The sequence below is a fragment of the Carassius auratus genome, chromosome 8 (assembly GCF_003368295.1).
Source record: "Carassius auratus strain Wakin chromosome 8, ASM336829v1, whole genome shotgun sequence".
In the NCBI taxonomy this organism is placed as follows: domain Eukaryota; kingdom Metazoa; phylum Chordata; class Actinopteri; order Cypriniformes; family Cyprinidae; genus Carassius; species Carassius auratus.
The window spans coordinates 17,035,895-17,051,535 of NC_039250.1; positions in this window are offsets into that span (position 1 = coordinate 17,035,895).

A 15,641-nucleotide genomic window follows, 5' to 3' on the forward strand; every position below is an offset into this window, starting at 1 on the left:
TCCCTCCGCTTCAGATCGCGGACATTCATTGGATGCTCCCTCGAAAATGGGCGTGAACTATTTCAAGCTATAAGAATTGACCAAACAAGGTCCACCTTCTCTTTTTGCTTCTTCCTCTTCCCCGTTCTCGGATACGCTGCTCTCCAACGTTGTTTCCGCGCGGCCATAGGCCGCGCTCACAGCGCGAACCCCCTCAGCACAGGGGCTGAGAGAAAAAGCCATTTTAATGGCTCCTTTGGAAGCTTTCGTTTCGTTCGTTTTCTTTTCTTTTCTTTACTAAGTTTATTAAACTATTCGCCTCTCCCACGCAAGGAAGACGAATTCTGGAACAATGTTTGTTGAACCTTTCAAATACCGCGCGAGGACAGAACAAAGGACCACGTGCTCCACGCTCACGCCAAGCGCAGCGTGCACGCGCGTCACATGGCCTCCGTTTCATGGCACATGGCTGTTTCAACGCGCAAAGCTCACAAGCTCGACGCCGATCTCACGCCACACTCACATGGGACACTTCTGCAAGTATCACTTTCTCTATGGAGATTTAAATGCTGGTTTAAAGTGTTATTATGATCTGATTTGTTGTTGGTTCCACTAAGGTTTACTGACTGATTTTCATACCTGAGCTCATTCTGTGATCTCTCTCGCTTTCTCCACTTCTCTCTCTCTCTCTCTCTCTCTCTCTCTCTCTCTCTCTCTCTCTTTTATTTGGATTCCGTTATGTCTTGTAAATGTTTATTGTCTGTATTTTCGTACGCATATTTACTCTGTGTGATTTGTAGTTTGATGTATTACTAGTTGAATTATTAAAAACTCATATATAAAATGATTGGCCTGGACTCCACCCCACTCACATTACGAGTCACTGAAATGTTTTGGTCTTTAGCTACAAGCTCTAAATTTAGAAACTAAATTTATCATAAGGATAGGATAATATTTTCATGGCCAGAGAATACTTTTCCTTGAATTATAAGGCGTGATAACTTTATTGAAAATTGATAGGTCTATAGTGGTGTGCTGGACATACCACGGTTTGATCTGCAATAATTTACAGTAAGAGATATCACAATAATTGATATGAAGAATGTAATATTGACATATTAATGAGTAAATTACAGTGCCCTGTGATTAGTATTGGTATTGGCAATTGAGCTATTTTTCATAATCAATAAAATTAAATGTAACTGTCATCTGAGATATATATTAATCAAATTCTTGATTAATTATTCAAATTCCCTATATATCATTTGAGTTAATTACTATGTAAAACTCATTGTTGTTACATATTTTGGTGGAGAATGCGGGCAATTTCAAACTTCGTTTTGTGAGCAATCAATCTGTGTATATGGTTTTTAATAATTTCTGCACGTGCGCTATGAAATTATGTAACGTTACTTGTGAGATAAGTCGCAAGACGCGAACTCACTCAACTGACTGAGGCAAAAAGCTGGTCAGTGAGCGCGCTAGGTATTTGTAGAAACTTAACAGTATAGTCACTGTTATTTTTAATGAAAGTAAACTGCAGTATAATGTTAAAAGTATCCTGTTAAGAAAGACCAAAATCTTTTTACAGTGAGAACATTTTAATATGAATAATTAAAAGATGAAGAAATCTTGTATTAGTTGCAACATGTAAATCTGAACATGAGCGATGTTCCTCTGATTCAGTAAAAAGGCCTTGTTATTAAATATCGTTATTGAATTCATGGTAAACCACATGATATTCAAAAAAATAAACGATAAAAACTCCTGGTCTAGAATTGGCTTAGCTACCCGATTTTAAACCTAAAACATTTAAATCATAAGTGCTATTTTGATAAATGTTTATTGGAGTCAACAGTTGGAAAATTCCTGTTTTTGTTACATTTGTGTTTTGGAAGTGAACGGATCCTTCTTCAACCTATGTGAATATATAGCACCTCAGAAATTAAAACTTTCTGTTTGTTACTTGTGATTTTTGATGCAGAAAATCAGCCTGACAAATGATCAGATAAATTCTAAGTCCTATTGAAATTGTAATTCCTCTATCTAAACACTAGAGGGAACGTGTGGGTTAGAAATTTCAGGGTACACCCTGCTTTCTGATTCCAGCTTGCATGAGTGCAAAGCTGCCAACCTGTGGCCATTTCAGATAATGCGCTCTGATTGCTAATTTATAATCCCCTGTGATGTATATTTGAATTGGATGTCTAAATTCTCGATAATTATTTGCATTTACAGCTTTGCTCGTGCGAATATTATTACAGGGAAACAAAAGAATGTTCCCTGCCTTTGACTGTTTACATTTACTTTGAGTTTGGTTCAAACATGATTTGAATTAAAATGTAATTGTTAATAGTGGAAATCTAGATGTGTCAGGTCAACCACTGATTGACCCACTTAGAAGGTAAGCCATCTAGTGGCAGTCTCCTGTTAAATCGACTAACATACCTCTGTCTTTTCCATTCTGTTTTGAAGTGCATGCCCACTTCTACCCTTTTTAATTAATCTCACCCTGTTTGATTAATTTCATAATTATTAATGATAACTTACAAGCTATCAATGGTTATTATAGGATATTATTCAGATTTTCCTTTTCAATTCATACATGCTTATTTAAATTTTGATTTAAACCAGTTTTGAATTTTTAATTTGAATTAAGTTTTCTGCTCAGCAGGTTAAAGACAGAGAAGCAGTACTTACCCCCACCTTGTGGTGAAAACCAGCTACTCCTTCTCCCTTGTTTCATTCCTGTCTTTTATTTTGATTTGTATTATTCTTTCTTCTCTCTTTTGATTTAGGTTATTTTAATAATTACCATTATTATAATTCCCTTTGTTTTGTTTTATCATGATTAGGTAAAGCTGTTACCTTTCCTCTCTACATATATAGTTACTCAATTGATGTTAAACAAACCAAACCTTAATTAACTTTAAGTTTCCTTTGTTCATCCTTTGTGTATTTGATTGTAGAACTCCCTTGGTGATTGGACAATCATCTCAGGTTTCCAGTGAGCAAGGGGGCCGACCGGCGTTACCAACACTGGCTGTGAGTGAAACTCGGTCCCTCTTATCTCTGTTCGTTTGCGGCACGCAGTGGAGACATCAGCAATTTGGCACTCCAACGGTGATCAATCAGTCCAGCCGACACACGACGCAATCTCTGGGACCAGTACCTAAACCGGGGGCTAAATCGGGGCCCACTTTCTTTTCGAAGAGAGGGTTCTGGGGAACAGCCCAATTTTGTAGTGCTGTCTGGCGGTTGACATCTTGGTGTTGCCGGTTGTGTTAAAAGTCACAAGCTGTTTGAGAGGGCGCAGCGTCAGAGTAACGGAGGGCCAGGGACACTGCGGTTGAGTGTTTGGGAGCGCCAGGGAGGCTGACCGTGCCGCTGGATTCCACCCAGGTGAACCAAATGTGATAAAACCCATCCACTTATTATAAGCCACAGAATATTAGATATTCCCCCGGATATATTTTAAGTGTTTGACCCTTTTGCTTCTTTAAGCCACACCATATTTCTAGGTTTCCTACCCAGATAGCCCACTCACCTGTTGGCCCTATCTTAGCAGTAGGCTTAGGCCTCCTTATTCCCACTAACACATTGTGTTTCTATTGTTTTCATCTCATTTCAAGTGTTGTTTCACTTTGATCTTTTCTACCCTCTGTTCTGTTGTGATTTGTTTCTTTCATTTCACATAGAGACAGTAACCTGGGAGCCACCAACGAAGTTAAATAGTAGAGCGACCACCAGCAGCCGGTGTCATCACACGACCCGCTAGGCTACTGCCTGTCAAATCTCCATTTCAGGTCCTTCGTTGACCCAAGTTAATTGGCTACTTAACTGTCTGACTGTTTGCATCAGTCAGCCCCAAAATTCTCATAAACGGCACAGCCCGTATGAATATAGCTCGTTAAACGTAGAACGAACTTGCATTGGTCTTTTTGTGTGTGTGTGTGTGTGCTGTGCTTCTCTCACCGACAGAGAATCAGGATGTTCCAGGCATCCAGTCCAGCAGTCCACGGGGGCCACCTCTCGACATGGTTGAAAGCAGTGACGACCCCCTTCCTGCCCAAGGATGCCATTAACCTGCAGCACCCAGAGCAACTAGACACCGAGCTAGATGAACTGATGGCACGCGGTCCAAACCAAAGCGACTACTACAGAGAACTCGCCAGGATCTTCGGAAGCCTAGTTCCCATTCTCGTCGCCCAGGCACCGCTCAGTGAACGGAGCAACATCGCGGAGGAGGCCTGGAAGGACCAGGCCCCAACCCAGAGTCATCTTGATCAGCTTCTCCTCGAGACCCAGAACCAGCGCGAGAAAGAGGACGACACAGATCCAGAGCTACAGAAAGGAGTTGAAAGACTTCACAATGCCCTGCAAGATCTTCGCCTCGACACAGATCAAAGAGAACATCTGGAGAGAGAAGCCAGAAAAGAACTCAACAAAATTTCTCCCGGGCCGCCACTCCAACCCTTTCAGCCAAGAACCCAGAGCTGGAAAAGGGGGTGTAACAAGAACCAGCTTACAAGAACATCTGTCAACAACGGAGGGAAGAGAACCCTTCCAGAGAACGCATGTCACCAAACCCTGCACTGCTCACAGAGAACTTCACAAGCTAGCCAGAAGCATCTCTACATTCATTCCAGATCCTGCAGGAGGACATGATGTTCATGCTTCTTTACAAGCCATTGACTTTCATTTGCAAACTGTCGCCAACGTGACAGATGTGAACACATTGTACCTGTTAAAAATCACGGCCAGCCGTGATGTGCATTGCTTTCTGGATCGTCAACCAGAGACTGTCAAAGCGTACTACCAGCAACTGCTACAGACTTTGATTCTTGAATTCTCTGATCCAAACTCAGACCATGGGCTCCTTATTGCTATGGACCTCAAACAGGGCCGATTTGAAAACCCACAGACTTTCTGTAGTCAGCTACGAAACACCTACTTCGGAGCATGCAATGAACCAGGTATGGAACAGGATTTCAACTTAAAAACTCTGTTCCTCCCAAACCTACATGCCAGTTGGAGTTTTCATCTCAGAGTCCCAGCGTGTCCCCGTAACAGGACTACACAAGAGTTACGGAACTTAGCCCACAAAGCTTGCACCAAGCAAAAGACGATTTGTGAAAAGACTGTGAAATACCCCAAAGTCTCTGTCTCTGAGCACTGCTTGGAGTTAACCCTAGATGGCGCCCTACAACACCACAGTCACAGACATCTTTACAGAGAGTCAATACCATTCCAAGCCAGCAGAGGGCAACACAGTGCAGCCACGTCTGAGACAGCAGAGATCCTGAGGGTGCTGAAAGATCTTCTTCACATGAATACTCGCAAGGAAGATGAGCCAAGCACCCAGAACACTGCCCGAGCTCCACAGTCAACAGCTACAGCTAACTGAACGAGACAGCACAGGTCCTCACACCAGGTACCACAAACACAAGGTACCAGAAAATGCTGTTTTGACTACCTGCCTTCGCAGCGAGCTACACAAGACCGGTCCTCATCACCCACCGATCGTCCCACCTGCCCTAATGCCAACATTCCTGGGCAGCCCTGTCAAAAAGGGGGTGGGTCAAAAAGGAGTCAACAGGGAAGACCTGATCGACACAGGATTAAACCTGACGGTGATCTCATCTTACCTTTCCAAAAGACTCCAATTTGAAGCTAAGAGACAAGATCGAACTCTTACACCTCAAACTTATGAACTGAATGTACAGGTGTACAGACAGGATGACATCCAGTTTGAACAGGTTGTTTCCATTCACCTGACATTCGTTCCGATGAGTCTAATACATCCCATGTATGTCCCACCAATGAACACTCATACATTGCTCATCGACAAAGACCTGCTAGAACACTTTGACCCTTTTCTGAACTTCAAACAGCTAAAAGACTTTGCTCAAGTGCGAGAACCTCTTTCTCTCCAGCCACACAGGTTGCTAGAGCCAGACTGTCAGGTCGCAGAGGTCACGGGAACTCCCACAGAGCCAGACGGTCAGGTCACAGAGGTCACGGGAACCCCAGCAGCCAGCCATGAGTACAACGCCCTAACAACAGGCCCAAGTTCAAGCCTCTGTACCTTAGTCAACAAACAGGGTACGGTGGTACCAGCTTACACCAAAGGGGTCGCTGTTCGACTCAACCTGCAAGGTGGTCAAACCTTACACCACACGCTGGGTTTCTTCCAATCCTCACCTGAATGTGTGGAACTCGGACTCACACTTGCAAACAAGCATGTCAAACACCAACACCTGTTCCAGCAATGTGATAACATCACAAAAACACACAATGTGATCGTGTACTGGAAGAAGGAAAAAGGACACTCAAAGTTACCAAGTCTAGACGAGGACTTTAAAGATCACACTGACACCCTTGCCAAAACTGGCACACTAAACAACATTCTGTGGTCACTCCCAACCCACCCACCCACATTCAAGGTTGAAGTGATTACACACAGCACAAGAACTTTACTAGCTAAACTGCCTACCTCAGAATCGCTTACGCAGGCTCCGTTGTCTACACAGACCAACACAGCGGACATGCGGGCTTCTGAAACCTTGATAATGACTTTGTTTTACCACCTCTCAGACCCCTCCATCCACCCTGGCAACCAGTCTACAGTCACTGACAACCAAAGCCCCAGACCACTGCATGATACACAAACCATGCTGCGTGCACAGAACAATATTGTGGGTTGTGCACCATCTGACATCACAATGCCAGGGCGTGTAATGCCACGGAGCAAAAGGGGGATACTGCCAATATATTTCCATGACGCAGCATGTGCTGCACCACGCAGCACCAGAGCCACTGACACAACACTGAGGCAAGCGTCATGCCAGCAGCAAGATGTGGCAAAACATGGGCGAGGGCGAGCTAAACCCAGTCGCCGCCCACGAAGCAAAGAGACTGTCCTGTCCAACCAAAGACAGGCCTTGTTTGTTTCTTTCTCCCCTTTCTCTCTCTCTCTCCCTATTATCTGTACCAGGATGCTGCTGTGGTTTGCCGTGCTGTGCTGTCAGCCAAAGAGAGGACAGCTGCCACCGAGAAAACCGCTGAGACTCCTGACTACCGATGACAGGGCACACTACCCCAGCACTGTAACCGAATACAGCTGTACAAGGTTCCGATGGAGAGAGGACTCCCTCACTCACACTGAGGCCGATGTCAAACACCTGTTCAGCCAACATGAGAAAGTGACGGTTACACAAATGGAGTTAGGTGGACACCACCACCGCTCCAAACAGTTCCCGGGAGCTTTGCTTAGAGCCGCTGCTGCCGCCAGAATGTTTAACATTGTTATGTCCAGTGTCAATGCAGCGAACCAGACTGTAAACTCCTTGAAACCACTGTTTACTGCCTTCCAGAAGGACTTTACCCAGACTCAGCTGTTAACAGCATTAACAACAGCCATGCTGTGGGAGGTTAGCTCCTCCAAAGACAGCCTAACCACGAGTAAAACCCCACCATACATGATACCCTTAAGCCTTGTGTTAACTGTGCTGTCTTACGCCATCACCATGCCAGCTGACCTGCTACAAATACACCTGGCCAACTCTCTGGATAGCGCCTTCCTACGGCACGTAAACCCCAAACAGAGAGAAGTGAACGTGCTCCTGAACCAACTCATCAGCGAGTCAAGCCAAGTCTACAGACCTAAAGACATTGTCAGTGTCAGGATGTGGAAGAGCAACACCCACACCAAAACACACATTCCAAATGTGGTGGCCTACCACGACAGCAACACACAGCTGTACCTGGCCCCAAACATGCACATGTGTACTTTAACCAAAGACATTCATTATCTCTGCCTTAGCAAACCCTTCCTCAGACACAACTCTGAAGGAATCTGCGAGCTGCAACCCTGGGTCAGTGATACGCGCTGCCCTGCCGAAGCCAAGCCTCGTACACAAGTCACAGAAACGCAAGCAGAGATTGTGGGTAACAGATGGCTCGTCAACACTCCTGTGCGCTCAGCTATGCTGACCTACGACCAGCATGACACCGCCACCCGTGCCAACCTGCTGGACCAAGTACTGAAAGGTACCACCCAACACATTGACATTACTCCTGTCGATACAGCCCTCCAAGCAATGTCTCGACAGCCCATTCTGAACCAGTCATCTGCGGTCCTAGCCTGGACTGCTGCCGACACTGCACGGTGCATCTCCACCGTCATTGGTCCCGCCCTGACTCTTGGCGTGACCTTCATCCTATACAGGATACTCAACGAGATGCAAACCTCTACAGCCAAACTCACGACAACTGTGGCTGGAGGTCCCCGATGGAATCCCCGGAAAGGGGGTGCCAAGTCAAAGACAATACCGAACCTCACCAAGCTGAATCCTCAGCTTCAGGAACCACCTGTCATCATGACCCACCTGCTACATGACCATCACGATTCACCTTTCATCTGCCCATCCTGATGATTGCCGTCCGATGATGTCCACACAGGGACTTCATCTGACGAAAGGGGGAGATGTAACAGATATGCAGGTCAGCGATTCATGGGTTAAATTCTGTTTTATAAATTCAGACTGTTGGTACTAAATGCCAGCCTGGCTGGACTTAAACTATTTACGATGCCCATGCGAGCTTCAAAGAAGAAACGAAAACCCCCAACCCAAATTCTTCCAACACTGGAGACAAAGGAACTTTTCGTATAAGTTCCTTACTTTCATTTTATTATTAATATGTATTTTAATTATGTTTATGGATTGCATAAAATGGTTAATCCTTGTTATGTGAAGAGTATAAGTTGCAAGCTTATACTTTAGGAAATGTCTCTCCTCACTTTAACCTTCTCAAAGAAAGCCATGTTTCTGCAACCCCCACTTTTGCAGGTCGTAAAAGTTACGACCACACAGGACAGGAGAGAAGCCAAGTCACTGGCTTCTTTTGAACAATGCATTCTATGGAATGTATTCATTAACTTTCTGTTTTCATGTTTTATAAATGTATTACGTATTCCCTTTTGGTACATTTAGATGTTTCCCAACATCTGCAGTGTTATCATGTGTTAAACAAATCTTTAAATGTGTAATTCGATCTAAAAATTAGATCTTTGGTCATTTATATATTATGTCTAGTCTTGTTCTAATCGTCATGCTTTGACAGACCCACTTATCTAAAGCAAAGTAATGAAAAATGTATTCAATCTGGAATAATGAACTTGTTTTAATATTCCTGATGAAATCGGACAGGCCCTAAATCATCAGGGGGTTGTCTCAACCGAGACAAAGGAACTTTCCCTCCGCTTCAGATCGCGGACATTCATTGGATGCTCCCTCGAAAATGGGCGTGAACTATTTCAAGCTATAAGAATTGACCAAACAAGGTCCACCTTCTCTTTTTGCTTCTTCCTCTTCCCCGTTCTCGGATACGCTGCTCTCCAACGTTTTTTCCGCGCGGCCATAGGCCGCGCTCACAGCGCGAACCCCCTCAGCACAGGGGCTGAGAGAAAAAGCCATTTTAATGGCTCCTTTGGAAGCTTTCGTTTCGTTCGTTTTCTTTTCTTTTCTTTACTAAGTTTATTAAACTATTCGCCTCTCCCACGCAAGGAAGACGAATTCTGGAACAATGTTTGTTGAACCTTTCAAATACCGCGCGAGGACAGAACCAAGGACCACGTGCTCCACGCTCACGCCAAGCGCAGCGTGCACGCGCGTCACATGGCCTCCGTTTCATGGCACATGGCTGTTTCAACGCGCAAAGCTCACAAGCTCGACGCCGATCTCACGCCACACTCACATGGGACACTTCTGCAAGTATCACTTTCTCTATGGAGATTTAAATGCTGGTTTAAAGTGTTATTATGATCTGATTTGTTGTTGGTTCCACTAAGGTTTACTGACTGATTTTCATACCTGAGCTCATTCTGTGATCTCTCTCGCTTTCTCCACTTCTCTCTCTCTCTCTCTCTCTCTCTCTCTCTCTCTCTCTCTTTTATTTGGATTCCGTTATGTCTTGTAAATGTTTATTGTCTGTATTTTCGTACGCATATTTACTCTGTGTGATTTGTAGTTTGATGTATTACTAGTTGAATTATTAAAAACTCATATATAAAATGATTGGCCTGGACTCCACCCCACTCACATTACGAGTCACTGAAATGTTTTGGTCTTTAGCTACAAGCTCTAAATTTAGAAACTAAATTTATCATAAGGATAGGATAATATTTTCATGGCCAGAGAATACTTTTCCTTGAATTATAAGGCGTGATAACTTTATTGAAAATTGATAGGTCTATAGTGGTGTGCTGGACATACCACGGTTTGATCTGCAATAATTTACAGTAAGAGATATCACAATAATTGATATGAAGAATGTAATATTGACATATTAATGAGTAAATTACAGTGCCCTGTGATTAGTATTGGTATTGGCAATTGAGCTATTTTTCATAATCAATAAAATTAAATGTAACTGTCATCTGAGATATATATTAATCAAATTCTTGATTAATTATTCAAATTCCCTATATATCATTTGAGTTAATTACTATGTAAAACTCATTGTTGTTACAGGAGGGAGGGCTTTTTCCCTCTCTGTGGGAATACCGATGCAGGGCGAGGGGTGATGACATCATGCTTTGTCCTCCTGTGCTTTTAATGGGGGGAGGAAGTGGGTGAGAGGTTAGGGAAGAGAGAGAGAGAGAGAGCGCGAGGCTGTGAAGTGAGTGTGTTTGGGTCGTCTCATGTGATCGTTACAGATGGTCTTATTGGCAAACACGTTCACACCGGGGCCTCCCAGTCACCCCATCTCAGGACCAAATCAGTGTGACTGTACTCACTTCAGTGTCATCTTCTGCTGCGGGACGCCATTAAAATTCATTTGCAGCCTGTCAGCGAGAAAACACACCTCTCATCATCTCCACCTGTCCTTCTGTGTGTCCTGAAACACTTCCACACCTGTGCTGTGTTTATGTTTCGGCTGCGTGTGCGCCTGGCTCCTCACAAATGGCCGAGAGTTATCTGAGCGCCTGTTGTGTGTCGGCCAATCATCATTACTTCCTCCTGGCATTCAGATGAGACCCGAAACATTCGTTGGTTTCTCTCAGAGCTGAGTGCTTTTCATTCAGGTTTTGTGCTCAGACTTCTTTAAAAGAAATCAATGAGAGTGGTCAGTGATTTAGAGTCACTACACATTAATTTAATTCAGTGTTAATGTACCAGATCATTTTAGCATAGAGTTATAATAATGGACTATAATTCCTGGTGGTTTTTGTAATGATTATTATTATCTTTTAGTGTTTTGGAGTCGCCACAGTTTTTTTATAACAGTAGGTCGCTCCAGGTCGTGCCTGTACAGTGATTTGTACCTAGGGTTGCAAAGGGGCTGAACATTTCCGTAAACTTTCCAAAGTGTCCAAAGAATTCTGAAAAGCTTCCAGAAATTTACAGAAAATGTTCTGCCTCTTTGCAACCCTAATTTTACCACAGTTAACTGCTCTGCTTTGTATTGTGTTGACTTGATTTTCGATTCAAACAATTACTGAAGTATGTTTTACAATACATTTTTGTTTTTCTACTGCAAAATTGAATGTGTCTCTGCAAAATAACGAGCCATGATATAGTATGCATGTTTTTTGTTTGTTAATGAGTGGGTTGAGGACACACTATTGTTTTTAGATTTGTTGTGTGAAAATTATTTCTTTTTACTTCAAGATAAAAACCTAACCCTGCCCAGAATTTGCAAAGATGGCATTTTGTTACTATTATTTAAAAATACATACTTGTAAATGATGGGGTTGTTGTTCATCTAATTTGTTGAGATACTGTACATTTGTGAGATTTCCATTGAAAACTATAGGCTAATTGAGTTAAATAATTTCATTTGCATTTATAATGTTGCTGTTACGACATATCTTCAAATAAAATATGGGCAATTAAATATGTAAATATTCAAATGCCTGTACATATTACGGTATTCAGGGACAGGAGGCTGGAATAACAGGAGAACACAGTTTATCATGGCACAAGCAGAGGAGCAGGTAGTGCACAGTGAGGTAATGAAGCTGGAGGTAGTGGAGATAAACTGATCCGATGGTGAAGAACACAAGACGCTAGAGGTAGTGGACACACACACACACATGCACACAATTGAGACTTGGAGACACTGGAGAGAGGAAAGCAGAGAGATAGGTTAGTCCTTAGAGCAAGCAGGCAGGTATGACCTTGTTGCAAACGAGACTGGACGGTGATTGGGTGCGTGTGTGTGGTTTTTATGGGAGAGGATGATTGTCGGTGGATGAGGAGAAGGTGGGAGTGATTAGTACTCAGGTGAGGGAGTGCGCTGTGACTGGTTGGTGTTGGAGCCTGGCGTGTCTGTTACAGTACCCCCCTCCCCACGGCCCACTCCTGAGGGCCGAGGATCCCGACGATGTGGTGGACATCCTCTTCCTCGTGGAGCTGGTCTTTCAGGGTGAATGGAGTGGAAGCTGTCTAGTAGGTTCGGATCCAGGATGTCGTTGCATGGAACCCATGAACGTTCCTCTGGATCGTATCCTTCCCAGTCCACTAGGTACTAAAGCGGTCCACCACTCCACTGGGAGTCCAGGATGTTGTGAACCTTGTAGGCAGCTCCATCATCTAGGAGGAGAGGTAGGGGGCTTCGGCTACTGCAGGCTCTGTGGAGGGAGAAACAGAAGGTTGTAAGGTTTGAGGAGTGAGACATGGAATGTGGAAGGTGGAGTTTGAAGGTGACCGGGTTGATCTGCTCGGTGATGGTGAACGGGCCAATGAATCTGGGACTCAACTTGTGGCATGGTAGGCACAGGCAGATGTCTCGTGTTGACAGCCAGACCTTCGGTCCAGGTTGGTATGCCGGAGCGTCTGAGCAGCGAAGGTCGGCTGTCATCCTGCGCCTACTTAGGGCCCGTTGCAGTTGGTGGTGGGCCGCGTCCCAGACCCTCTCGCTCCCTCGGAACCAGTTGTCGACTGCTTGAACACCCGAGGGTTCTCCTGACCATGGAAAGAGTGGTGGCTGGTAGCAGAGCACGCACTGGAATTGAGTGAGTCCGGTGGAAGGCTGACGTAGGGAGTTCTGTACGTACTTGGCCCACCATAGGAACTGGTTCCAAGAGTCCTGGTGGCCATGGCAGAAGCCACGCAGGAAGCAACCAATCTCCTCTATCTTCCTCTCCATCTGCCCATTGGACTGGGGATGGTAACCAGAGGACAGGCTGACAGCCACACCTAGGAGTGAGTGGATGGCCCTCCAAACCCGGGAGGTGAACTGGGGGCCTCTGTCGGAGACGATGTCCTTGGGAATGCCAAAGTATCGGAAGACGTGGTTGAACATCAGTTCGGCCGTTTCCAATGCACTGCAACTACAGAATAAGCTGAAAATACGCACAGACTTCATTGTAAATGTTTAAGGGAACCACAACACAAATACAAATGCACTGCAACTACAGAATAACCTGCAAATACGCACGGACCTCATTGTAAATGTTTAAGGGAACCACAACAAGTGACAGACTTGGCTTGGATATGCTTATCATTGTCTTTGAATGTTAAGATGTTTGTTTATTTGAACATTCTGATCATATGAATACCTTGGTGTTTTTTTTTTGGTGAGTGGTAACTTGTAAGTGGTAAAAATGGTAAGTAAACCACACTAACCTTTAACCATAGTTTTTGTACAACATGGATATACAATTGGTAATCCATACATGGATACTACATTTACTAAAATAAAACCATGGTTAATTTTCGTAAGCATCATTGAGGTCCCTCTTCGTGGTCTGTGCAGTTTTTTTTTTTTTTTTTTTGTCAGCATGTTTCTATTGCGTTTCTGGGTGTGTGGTGAGTATCTGCAGCATTTGGTTGTTTTGCGAGTATTTTGCAGCAGATGTGCTGTCAAACTGATGAAGACGTATTCCTAATTTGCTGGTGCTTTTTCTATTTGCATGTGTTTATGTTGCAGCTCTCTCGGCCACCAGTTAAAAACACATTGGCTGATACATCATCATCGTCCTACATATGGAAAACTTATATCTAAATAAGTTATCATTTGAAAGTAAACAAATTCTTACAGTTGTTGGGGCATTTTCCCTCATCTTACCATTAAAAAATAAATTAAAAGATTTTTGTAGAGTGTGTCAGGGCTTGTGTTTGACTGTTGTGGTTAACAGCCATTTATTATCTTTGAATTATATAGAGGAAAAACTGGCACATTTCTAACAGCTTTAATAAGGGTTATCCGGCGAGCTCCTATTAAAAGGGCCCGTTTGTGAAAATAGCCATAATTGACATTAATGAATAGAATGACAGTGTTGTGATGTTCTTTGCCTATGTTTAAAGGTGAAATGTGTCATTTCTGTGCTACTATAATAGCATACAGAATATCATCCTTTTTTATTTTTATTGTTATCTGCTTTGTGTCAGGTTTGCAGATATATACTGAAATACTCATAGTTTGAATCAGACTTTATTTTCCATTTCATTTTAATTTATTTTAGTTCAAGTTTCAGTAGTTTTGTTAACTAATATCATCAACTAGTTCCTTATTGTAAAGTGTTGCATATCCGACTTCTGTGGAATATATTTCTAAAGATGCCTTTTTTAATAAATGTCAATAGTCACAACAATTGTAAATATCTTATTTTGTGTTCTATATAAACAAAATATCGGAGAACAACAAAGGAGGCTTTTGGATGTAAACATGTATTTTGCTGCTGTGGGTGCGTAACGGCTCTCATCCAGTAGCCATTGTCAATTTTCACATAATTTGGAGAGATGTGGGAGACTGTGAAGTGTTGGGCTCTTCTGACGATGCTGATGGCAGTGAATCTGTGTCTCTCACAGCTATGCACTTTCAGGATTACCTGTGCAGGTGACTGGGTTGTTGCTGCAAAATCTATCCAATAAAATATAAATGTTTTTGACTCTTCTAAATTGTGAAATACCATATTTGCAGATAGTAAGGAAACATTAGTTTGCATACTTGTTTCTTAAAGGGATAGTTCACCCAAAAATCTAAATTAAGTCATTAATGACTCACCCTCATGTCGTTCCAAACCCGTAAGACAACCATTTATCTTCGGAACACAGTTTAAGATATTTTAGATTTAGTCAGAGAGCTCTCAGTCCCTCCATTGAAGCTGTGTGTACGGTATACTGTACATGTCCAGAAAGGTAAGAAAAACATCATCAAAGTAGTCCGTGTGACATCAGAGGGTCAGTAAGAATTTTATGAAGCATCGAAAATACATTTTGGTCTAAAAATAGCAAAAACTATGACTTTAGTCAGCATTTTCTTCGTTTCCTTGTCTGTTGTGAGAGAGTTCCATCAAAACACAAGCAAAGCAGTTTGTGATATGAACAAATCATTTGATGTAACCGAATCTTCTTAAACCAGTTCACCAAATCGAACTGAATCGTTTTAAACGGTTCGTGTCTCCAATACACATTAATCCACAAATGACTTAAGCTGTTAACTTTTTTGCTGTTAAGAGAGAACTGAAGATGAACACCGAGCCGAGCCAGATAACGAACAATAGAACCGTTTCTGTCAGACGAGTCCGATTCGTGAACCGAGGAGCTGATGATACTGCACATGTGTGATTCAGCGTGAAGCAGACCGACACACAGAGCGTCTGAACCGAACTGATTCTTTTGGTGATTGATTCTGAACTGATTCTCTGCTAG